Source organism: Anastrepha obliqua, chromosome 2 (genome assembly GCF_027943255.1).
Source record: "Anastrepha obliqua isolate idAnaObli1 chromosome 2, idAnaObli1_1.0, whole genome shotgun sequence".
NCBI classification, from domain to species: Eukaryota; Metazoa; Arthropoda; class Insecta; order Diptera; family Tephritidae; genus Anastrepha; species Anastrepha obliqua.
This window is the reverse complement of record NC_072893.1, coordinates 51,489,637-51,502,142: the sequence shown is the minus strand read 5'-3', so window position 1 is coordinate 51,502,142 and position 12,506 is coordinate 51,489,637.

The following is a 12,506-nucleotide window of genomic DNA, read 5'->3' as shown; positions in this document are numbered from 1 at the left end:
ACAGGGCAATCAGCTGACAGGGTTCTACGGGAATTTTCAAAAATCGTGAAATAAAATCTACGATACGGAAGGAAGGAATTTTTCATTTACATGGAGTTCTCATTAGTTTGATCGTAACAGCTGACAGGGGACTGCGTTTACGTCGGGCACTGTTTTCAGCAATTGGCGTACCGTTCAATCAGCTCACAACATATGATCGGTCTCCACCAAATAGTCTCAAGGCGCGCGCTTGGGAACGAGATAATTATGAGTAGACGAGCTCTGGTCAGTAATTCTCCAATACTGTCAATGTAAGATTGCGCTCACCAGAGAGGAATAATTTTGGTGAGTCTTCACACTGGTGCAGAAATGTGAAAGTGGAAACAAGAATGCAAGAAGAAGAAGATAATACGCAAATAACAGAAAAAATGTCTATGTGTGCGACGTCTGCTGCAATTGGTGTGAGCGGAACGAGTGGTACGAAATGAGTGCCACCTTGGTATTCTGTACATCGTTGTCACCCTCTCACTCACCAATATACAAGTTTTCGCTGTCTCTGTTCGCCGGGAGGGGTGATCGTGAGAGTATTAGGGTAATTTGCGTTTGTGCGGCAACGCATTTGTACACACAATGGAAGTATTGCCGCATATAAACAAAAAAGCAACAGATGTTTTTGGCGAGAAATAAATAATTCATTGTGTATTAACAGATTTTGGTTGGTTGTGAAATAAATTATAAAATTAATGCCCATTGAAACAGAAGAGGGTTTTAATAGAACTTATGGTAGTAGGATTTTGGATTGTTTCCGTAGGATCGTGTCAGCTGTTTGCTCTCTCACCACACAGTGTTGTCAAACAGTACAATTCGAAATCATTTAAAAATAAATTTCAAAAATTTTAAATTTTTATTATTATAAAATTACTTAAAAACAATGTTGAATAATGTTAATTATAGATAAATGAACTATTTGCTTTTGTTGGTTTTTAACTTTTAGGTGGTGGATGCGACCATAACTTCGGGATCGGAACACACATTCATTTTTCAGGGCGACTTGGTTAAGCGTCGCCTTTTCTCTACTATTTCAAGCTTTTATCGAAAAGACAAGCGTGCACTTGAAATTACTCAATTCATTGAAATCCCTTTTATTTTCTGCATTTAATTTGATATAAAAAAAACATTATCAATAAAATTTTGCGCAATACAAACTTGTTTCTCTTTAAGCAGCTGTCATTTTCGCTGCACTTACCGTACGTTGAAAGTTGCCAGTTTTTGTGCATTTCGGCATGTCATACGGCACGTTTGGGGCGCCTTCGACTCAAGTACACATAATCTATTTTGCTGTCAGTCAAATTCTTTGCCGCAACAGGCGGAACGGACCATTGTGACGGGACTATATGCTTGCCATCGGGCACCGTTTATCTACATACATATATGAAAATCTATGAGAATAAGGCTGTAAGGAAAGGCATATGACAAGGAGCTGCAATAAAAGGATTAGTAATTAAACACACCGTTATTCAAAAGTTAAAAAGGCAAATATTATATGTATTTGCCAATTTTCTCAGTATACATACCTATATTAAAATAAAAAATTGTTTTGGTAAAATTTTAATATATGCAAGTTACAGTACACATTTTTCATTTTGACTTATTTCTGGGGTTTAAGTTGAATTTTGAGCCTTGTGGTATTAAGGGACTTATAGTCGAATTTTATAATAAATATTTTTGTGGTACATTTTAACACGTAACAGAGGGATATGTGAATATTCTTGGCCTTTCTCGCAAACAAAAAAAAAACTGATCCATCAATTGAGGAGTTTGGGAGTTAAAATCAGAAAAATATTTCACATAAAATTCTACAGTAACTCGAACAACTTCGATGATTATCTGAAATTATGAGTTATTTTACAATACATATATTGAATTAAGGGGTTGGGGGTAGTCAGAGGCCCGAAAAAATTATGATTTTCTATAATTTTTTTGCCAGTCAATTGCTTTAAACCAAAAACATAGCATTAATACATCTTGTTTCGACTTGACTTTAGCAAAATTTCAAAAAAAAAAAAAAATTATAATTGTAAAAGTTATCACTGTTTGTGTGGAGTCTGTTTCTCCAGAAGTCCTTTGCGGTGATCATCCCAAGTCCTTGGGGGTTCATCTAAAATCTATCAGACGAGAGAAATTACTTTTATTAATAGAGAATCTTGTGCCTCAACGAAGCTTTTATTTTTTCAAAATTAATAATACGGCGGCCTCAGGAAATATTTTTCAAATTTTCGAGAAAAAAAACCGACAATTAATGGTTTAAAAAAATCGAAATTTTTGAAAAAAATCCTTCAATCAGTCACGAGTTATCTATGTTTTTCAAAAGCAGTAAAAATTTTATTGAAATCTACCAAGCAGTTTTTAAGTTATAGTGATCACCAGTTCAAAAAACATAGTTTTGAGGAAACCGCATTTAAAGTTTTGCGAACGCTCCGCAGCGCCCGAGCGCCCTTTGTTAATTTTTGAGTTTTTGACTCGAAAAGTATTTGTCGGATTCACTTCAAATTTTCAAACAATATTTTTAAGATATTATACTTTAAGAAAATCAAAAAATCCAATTTTTAGAAAATTCTGACTACCCCTAACCTCTTAAAAACAATGTATTGTATTTATTTATTTTAATTAATATTGATTTAATTTATTTTCATTTAAATTTAAATTATATCTTTAACCATTTTTTACCATGTTTTTTAAGATGTTTTATATGCAATTTGTCTTATAGCAGGCTCAGTCTGCAGTATTTATCAGTTCATTTTAGCCGTTTACTATTTGGCACACTATTTACTTTGTTTTTTTCAAAAGTTTGCATATAAATACTTACTCTAATAAGTAAATAAATAAACCACTGCGCACTGGTGGTTTCCCCCTGCTTTTATGTCTTTCTAGTGACTGATTTATTAATTAATTAATAGAATTAATTTATTTTTACTCATACGCACCCGCGCACGTAGCTGCTTCTTAGCAATACAATTTTAATTCACCATTTCTTAATGTGAACTCTTCTTCTTCGAATTGCAATGACGCTTGTTTATGCTTAAAAATAAAATAATTATGATTGTTGAATGAATCAATCGCGTCATTAAGATTCGATGCGCATACGCTGAAACGACCAATTATGAAACTTTAAGTGCGCTAAGCATTAGGGCTGTTCTTATTATAGTTGGTCAAATAGTAATAGTTGATTTCAAATTTGAATGTGAGTAGCGTTTCTTTTGAATTGCTTGTGGCAATGTTACAATCGAATACATGGTTTTGGTATTTGTCGGTTGTGTGCTTTGGCTATCTTGAGGTTAACTTTCTAAATTGCGTGAATTTTTTATGAGATTTGTTTATGTGCGCTCAATTATAAATTGAGGACAAAATAGGACAAATTTTTCCTTAATAACCAAATTGGAGTTGTTTTGTCAAATTCTACTTTGCTGATTTTTCACTCAAAAATAAACCACGATCTTGCATGCTCAGCGAAGTTAATGATGCTCAAATAAAATCAAAAATCATTGATCTGGATCGTCACAATTTTATTCGAGAGATTGCAAATGGATTTGACACAACACCATACTATAGAATCATTTAAAGTAGGTAAAGAGAATGCATAAAAAAGTCTATATTTTTTGCCTCACGAGTTAAAAGAAAATTAAGTATCTTTCGAATATACTACGGAAATTCCCAATATTATAGCTTCTACAGCCCATTAACAAGGTAGAGAACTGTTCGCGCGCCTATACCTCAAACTTTAAACTCATTTATCTTGAAAAGACTTTTATATTTTATTTAACTTTTTTTTATATTTATTTATTTTTTTTTAATTGGTTCAACGTTTTTTTTATTTTATCTAATATTAATATAGAAAAAAAATTATTTTTTATTAACTTGTAATTATATTATATTATATTATTTTGTTGTATTTAATTTAATTCAGTTTTATTTAATTTTGCTTTTTACTTGATTCTATTTAATTTAATTTTTTATTTGAAAGAATATAATTAAAATAAAATAATATTGTTTAATTTTTATTTTATTTTTTTATTTTGATTTTTTTATTTCATTGGATTTTACTTATATTTATAATTTTTTATTTTGGTTGGTTTGTTGGTTTAAGGGTGACCCCGCATCGGAGTGCCACATAGACCGCAAGTTGGGTCCGTTGTGTTGCCCTAGAGCTCATTATTTTAAATGATTTCCCCACCTAACCGAGATTTTTATTGTAGATTTTGGTCAAAGATATTAATTCGTTTCGAAAATTTGATGAAAGATTCGATTTCCAGGTTCGAGAGTACTGAAAGATTGTCAATTGTTGGAGAGCCAAGAAGAGCGAGTCGACTTCTGGCTAGACCGGGACAACTGCACAGCAAATGTCTGCTCGATACTTCCTCATCTTCGTCCTCGCAGTATCTGCACAGGTCGTTTTGAGGAACCCCGAGCCGACGTGCGTGAGTGCCCAAAAGGCAGTGGCCGGTGATAAGAGATATTATATGCCTTAGTTCGCGTTTCGAAAGACTTATAAGGGTTTTTGTCTGTTTCAGATTGTAGGATGGCCAGATTTGTCTGGTCGTAACGCAAGTAGTTTCCACTCGCCACCTCCGATCAGCAATGCTGTGAAATTCTCGATCAATGAGCAATTTACATGTTGAGAGCGGAATGTGGATTGTGGGTAAGTTACTAATATTTGATTGCGCAGCTCCGGCTCTTGCGAGCTCATCAGCTTTGCAGTTACCTTCGAATCCACTGTGACCCGGTATCCAGATAACTTGGACAGAATTCTGAACACTTATCTCGTTAAGAGATAAGAGACAGGATCGAACCACATCTGAGTGGGTATAAGAGGAGCTGAGTGCTCGAACGGCCGCTTGACTGCCGGTGAAAAAGCGGATATCCTCTAGTGATATTCTATTTTCTAAGAGAGTTTTCGCAGCATACCAGATAGCGCATACTTCCGCTTGGAATACGCTACAGTAGTCGGGTAATCTAAATGATAGATTGATGTGAGGGGAATTGGAAAAGATTCCAAATCCCACTTTGCCGTCTTGTTTTGAACCATCTGTATATATAATCAGAGGGCCAGCGATTTCGGTTAGATTTGTCTTCCATTCTTCCCTAGTTGGGAGTGAACAAGAGAATAGCAATTTACTTTGCTTTATTTGATTGAATTTTATTTTACACAATTATTTCTTTTATTTTCTTCTATTTTCTATTGTCTAATATTTTTTTATAATTTTTTTTCTAATTTTTCTTAAAATTTTTTTTAATTTTGTTATATTACATATATTCAGTTTTATTTAATTGTATTTATTTTTGATATTTATTTTTTAATTTTCACTCTATTTTATTTTATTTTACATAAATTTAATATTAATTTTTGTAATATAATTTTACATTATTTTATTTTATTTTTAGAGCATGCTCTTATTATCAGTATATATACATAAATACAAAAATAATATACTTATACTTATACATAGGAGTATATATGTAAGTAGAACAAACATCTTTGATTAGTGTTTATGCCAAGTTTGCCCTCCAATTTATGGTGTACGTCTTAGTTTTACGAAGAGCTTTGTGTAGCACAAATGCGCACGAAGGTTTATTGTTGCTTGCCGAAACTTCACTTTAACAAACCATTTTTTTGATGTCTCATGTCCATATTGGGCATCTAGCATGAGGTCAAGTGTCTTTCAACAGCAGCTTTTCAGTTAAATCTATTTTAGACATTTTTCGTCCATCGGAATATGTTTTACGAGCGCATACCAAAGTGAAAGTTTCGACATTCCATAGGATATCCCCATATCAAATGCGACGGCCAATAAAAACAATAAAACTAGATAAACTCACTTATTCCTCTAATATAAAGAAAAGCGTTGTGTTTGTGTTCAAAAATAAGTACGCCCCTAATGTGCATATATTTATGTACGCGTGTATACACAATCGCACATAACCGGAAGAGGAATAACATTTACGCCTGTGCATTGATTTGTACGATTCGTTTGATTCAATTCAAGTTCGAGGACAAAGTCTACTAAATTCGTACGATGATTTGTTTTTGTTTACATTTCACGTTTCTGTGGGCTCACATGGCGTATGGGCAACATTTTCATTCATATACAGGCACACTTAGTATTGGGCTGCTCTTTACTTTATATGTGTATGTATGAAGAGCAATTTGTTAAAGAGGCCGGTTTTGTTAATTATGGCATAAATTTATGTTGCACTTTATTGCCCACATTTCGTTCTTCATTCATTGAATTCAATTCACCACACAATAAAAATTTTGGTTTTTTTGTGCTTATTTTACTCGTAAGCTGTCTCTTCCCCTTATTCATAAAAAATGTGGACAGTTTTTCGACTGTATAGCTGTTAACATTTATTATTTTTCGCACTATATTTTCCGCTAGTATATTTATTCCGCGCACGAACGGTGAGGCGATATGAATTTGTTGGCAATAATAAAATTTCCATATAAACAGCGACTATTAAATACCTAGAATGGAGCCTCAAACAATAAAAAGCAAACAAAATATGAAATTATTTTGTGTACTTACTGTGAAAAACATTGTTTATAAGAAAAATATTATTTATTAATATATATTTTTGGCGTCCTTATTTACTTTGCAAATGCCCATTTTATGACGGGAACTTAACAAATGAACTGAGCAGCAGCTGCTAGTAAAGTCTGGTATTTGAAAATAGCCGTACTGAGTTTTTCAACTTCGAGTTTCTTTCTTACTTTTACATCTATCACAGTTCGATAGCATCTCTTTGCAGTTCAATTGGCGAACCTTAAGTAGTGGATCACATAAAATTGTCACTATTTTCAGAATAAAGTGAATAAAGTTAATCGAAAAATTTGAGTCGTCTACTGGCTCGATGTAAGACATAAAAAGATCAGTGTACGTTCGTAAAAGAATAAAGCTGTATAAGAATGCGTCTTTGCAAGTGCCATGACGTCAGTACCGAAAATAAATAAACAAATTTTGTAACTTCCAATTCACTGATTTATTATAAAAGACTAAAAGGACTTACAAATGCAGTCTAATTTTTGTAATAAATAAAAGAAATAAAAAATTAAGAGAGAGAATAAACAGAAGGGAAGAATCAGAGTGATCAATTTAGAGGTATTGGATTTTAAATTGAAAAAAAAAAACGAAAATTCAAATTGATTGGGCAATCTTTATTATTTTTGTGTAGAATCATTCATGACATTTATTGTTTACAGATAATCCCTTTCAAATGTTAGTTGCAACTGCGCCGTAACTCGGCCATCCGTAAACACCAATTTTGAATGACTCGCTGGAGGATTTCGGCCGGTATCTCGTGAATAATTTTAGTAATCTTGGCTTCCAATGCCTCAATCGAAGCTGGTTTAGCCGCAAAGCATTCACATCTTTACATACCTCAACAAATAAAAGTCCAAAGGTGTGATATCACATGATATGGATGGTCAATCTACTGGTGCGAGACGAGAGATTAATTGCTCACCGAAACGACAATGCTTCACGACATTGTTTCACGGTATGTGTGGCAAGTAGCACCGTCCGCCGTCTTGTTGGAACCAAACGTTGTGGAGATCACAGGCTTCAATTTCCAGCATCAAAAAGTAGTTTATCAAGATGCGATACCGTTCGACATTCACTGTTACATTGGCGCCAGACTTGTCTTTGAATAAATATGGGCCGATGATTCCTCCAGCTTCAATGGATGTAATGACTTCGGGTTGCTCCTCAGCTCAAATATGGCAATTTTGTTTATTGAAGTAGCCATTAAGTCAAAAATATGAGGCCCATTTTTTGGGTAATCGGACCGCTACCGCCAATTATCTCTCTAGATGAGGCTCTAGGGCCATCATTACCGCTGTCGCCATTATCACGAGTTTACACTAACACATTTGGAATTTCATTAATTGTTTTGATATTGCGGATCAGTTTGAGAAATAGCAATTTAAGATTTTTGTTTAAATATATAATTATTTTTTAGAGTCAGCGCAGTTAATACCCGTATTTGTCGCCTCCGATCCATCAAATTATGACAAAGATTGCAGAAGATGTCATAAAAAAGATGAAAAAACTATCCAATAAACAAATCAGCTATTCACTAATCCACGTAACAGCCGTCTGTTACACTACAATTTTAATCAGAATTAACAGCGCTGATGTCCACCTCTATAATTGAAGCTTATGTTGAAAGGATTTCGCCACCATGGAAAAAAACCGCAGAACTGGTTTTTTCTTATAGCCTGGTTGTTTGGCATCCGAATCTCAAAAGTAATATTTACATATTTGATCATTCCAGGCTAGAGAAGTTCGGGATCCGAAGTCGCTTTCACATCTTTGAGTCAATTAAGCTGCGATTATTGGTGCCGTACCTTATCCTAAATCGGAACCATAGCAATCAGTTGTTTTGATCAAACTTATGGGTATCACTGTAAACGATTATAGGTGCCGCACTATAACGACATAACCATAACCGTAGTCGTATGTATCTATTGAATTATGGTTTTCTCCGTAACCGTAAGCAGCTGTGAAATACTTTACATCTGTTTTGATATTTGCGATAAAAATTTGATTTTTAGAAATGATCGGCCGAAAAATGAATTAACTTAGTGGAAAATTATTCGTGTTTTTGTGACAAAATGCAAATGTAGTCATTAATTCTACTTCAAAATCAGCAGTTTATGGTTATGACATGACTAATCGACAAATGCTGTAATGTTGCGGCTAGGGTTATGGTTCCGGCTATGGCGTTATGGCTATGGTACCACTAATTGCAGCTTTATTCCAGCCACCGTAGCCACATGGGTTGGTGCCTTGACTTTTACAACTTTTTTTCGTATGGCGACCGACCCTGTCTGATATAGATTATGTCAAAAAAATATGGAGAATTGTTTATTTAAAAAGCGCACATTACACAAATGTCAAATTTTTTTTTTTGCGGGAATCTTGGTATAACTGTCCTCTATAGTGTCGCAGAGTTTCAGCGTAATCTGTCAATTAGCTTGTTTTTGATATTTAATTATATCAGTCAACCGCAGTTGTGCTCTGCGATTTTCACTACAGATAAAAATATCGAACAAAGAATTTGTCTTAAATTTTGCTGTTGGAACGGGATTTTGTATCGCGAATCGTAGAAAATGTGGCATAAAGCCTACGGCGAGTGTGTTTCATCAAAAACAGTAGTGTACGAGTGGTATAAGGCTTTTGCAGAGGGCCGAAAGGTCGTGGAAGATTTGCTCTGATCTAGTCGCCCATCAACGTCTTCTACGAATAAAAACGTCGACAAAGTCAAGGAAATGGTACTGGAAAACCATAATTTAAATTTGAGGTAACCCTAGCGTGTCTCACGAATCGATTCGGAACATTGATGGTATAAATTAATTGGGCATGAAACTCGTGGCTGCTCAAGAGAGTTGAATTTCTTTCAAAAAATTTATGGGAAGAAGGTGGCTGAAGACATGCTTGAGCAAGTGAGAAGTGAATTCGGACCCAACGCATCATAACAGGTGATGAGACGGTGTATGAGTTTGACATGCAAACCAGTCAACATGCAACCAGACGGCTGAATAGCGCTAACCACATAAGCCGAAACCCAAAAAACCACGTCAAAGTCGGTCAAAAGCTAAAATCGTGCTACTCGTTTTCTGTGATTATCATGGTATTGTACACTCGGAATTCGTTCCAAATGGTTTTACGGTAAATAAAGAATATTATTTGGAAGTTATCCGACGTTTGAGAGAGAATGTGAGTAGGAAATGGCCGAATTTGTGGAAAGAAAACTCTTGGATTTTGCACCATGATAATGCACCGTCTCACAAGGCTCATATTGTGAACACTTTTTTGACCAAAAAATCGACAAATATCATCGCATAATAACCGTATATTAAATTGCGACTTCGGGGACGCGGCTTTGAGTCGATAGAGGCCATTAAGGAGAATTCGCTGAAGGAGCCCTTCAAACGCTTTTAATGACTGGACTAATCGTTGGCATATTTGTATTGCTTCGAATGGAGCCTACTTTGAAGGCGACAAAATAAATTTTGATGATTAAACAATTGAACAATTCCCGGTACTTTTTTGACAGAATATATAGGGGTTTCCAAACAGAGGTGTTATTTTGATATTCAAAGAAAAATGCTATTTTTTTAATATAAATGATCGGATGTTTATTTCGCTATAAAAAGGAAGGTATGCCGTTGATAGTGGAAAATATCATCAGGCAAATGACCACCACGACCACGCTTACAGGACAATATCCTTTTCATGAAATTTTCCATAACCGAATTGCAAAGTGGCTGCCCTATGTCCTCAACAGCCTCACGAATTCCATCTTTAAGGTCTTGAATCAACCCTCGGCTGTTGGCGTAGACCTTCTCTTTCACATGGCCCCAAAGAAAAAAGTCACAAGGTGTTAAATCACAAGATCTCGATGGCCAATTGTGATCACCTCTTCGAGATATAACACGGTCAGGAAACTTTTCCCGTAAAAGATCAATGGTTTTTTTGCTTGTGTGGCAGGTGGCGTTTTGTTGAAAATAAACGTTGTCCAGATCAAAGCCATCTCTCTCGATAGCGCAATCCATTCACCAATAACACCTGTTATTGGAAAACCCTTTACATACATAAGTAAATAAATTTAGAACTAAGTTCCTTTAAGAAATGATAAACATTTTTTTTGAATTTTTTAAGATACAGATTCCTAAATCATTTTTTTATTACTGTGAAATGCACGAAATAAAATCAAATATAACTTGACAGCTCTAATCTCACGGATAGAGTTTATGTGAATAAACCAATAACAATTAAAGCTTTCTAAGATAACAATCGGAATACATTCCCAATTATTCCTCAGCCAATTATCCCTCAATATCACAGAAAATTTTACCAAAAGAATCGGCCTTTGCAAGCGTACATGCGCGGCACATTTGGAAAATATCATTTATCAGTCAGAAGTCAGCTGTCATCTGTTATCTGTCAAATTGAATGTCACTAAATGTGATACCCATAATATATTCAACGAAATATAAATAAATTTGATAGTTCTCTATTTTGTGCTGCGATTAGAATGTCTCATAAAGAACAACCAAGTTTTAACTGGTTTGAACTTCAAACTCTCGTTTTTTGATTTCAGTCTTCAGTTTTCGATAAGATAAGTAAATAATAACTTGCAAGCAAGTAAGAAAAGTGAACGTAGAACGCACCAAAATGACCTTCATACAAGCTTAGGTATGCTCATAGCCGGGCTCACTATACGAAAATTGGCACTTAAATTGTTCGAGCTAAGTTCTCACGCAAATTTAGTAGATAATATCAAGTAAAATTTGTTTTTTTAATGCCCAATATTGTTTAGAATTGAGTATTTAATCTAGAAATAGACGCACAAAAAGGTACGGCAATTAAAAATAAGGAAACTTTTGAAACAATTTTATAAATGGGTATGCTTCACTTCAGTTAGTATAGTAAATGTGTCTTTTTTTAGGTGATGCATATTTCGACTAATACCTTAACAGCCTTGAGTAACCACTTCTCCACAAAATTCCAATACAATCTCGCATAAAAGAAAAAAAATATTTGTGAAAGCGGGTTTTTACAGTTTTACAGACCACTTAGGGCTAATATGAGCTAAAATAATTACTGGTTATTAAAAAAAAAGAGTTTAGAAATTTATGAAATTCATTCTTTGACACCGAAAAGTCAAGTGGAATAAAATTCGGCATCTCATTGAAGCCGCTCAGAGCGCGGGCAATACAAGGTGAAGCCCAAAATAAACAAGATTGAGCTAAAATAGAAACGACAGGAGCTTTGTTCTGATAACTTCGAGTTTATTTATTCAAAATATGATAGTCCCCTCTGGCCTCGATACCCTGTTCTGGGCGATCTAGAAGCTTTCCGAAAGAGTGTTTCAGGTCATTGGCCGGAATGTCCTTCACGATATCGGTACAAGCCTTTTGGATGGCCTCTACTGACGCAAAACGTTTTCCTTTCATGGCCAATTTTCCGAATAGGTAGAAGTCACAGGAAACTATATGAGGTGAATACGGTGAGTGATTGATGGTTAAAATACGATTTCTAGTCAAAAAATCCGTCACAAGAGTGGATCGATGAGATCGTGCATTATCATGCAATACGCACCAGCTTCCTCCTTCGTGATATTCAGGGTGAATTCGAATGCGATGCAACAAACGCTTCGAAACTCCAAGATAGAAAATTGCATTGACGGCTTCGCCCGTTGGCACGAATTCCTTGTAGACAATTCCCTTGAAATCGTAAAAACAAATGAACATCGACTTGATTTTCGACTTCTCCAAACGCGATTTTTTGGGTGATGGCAAGTCTTAGTTTCAAGTTTATGTTGGAAACACCAGTTTACAATGTTGTAAAGGGAGTTCTCGTCTTTTCTTGTCTCTTTAATGAGGTCTTTCAAATGTTGAATTCTGAGCAATTTTTGGTCCTCAGTTAACTTATGCGGAATGAAACGTGCACAGACCTTTCGTAAGC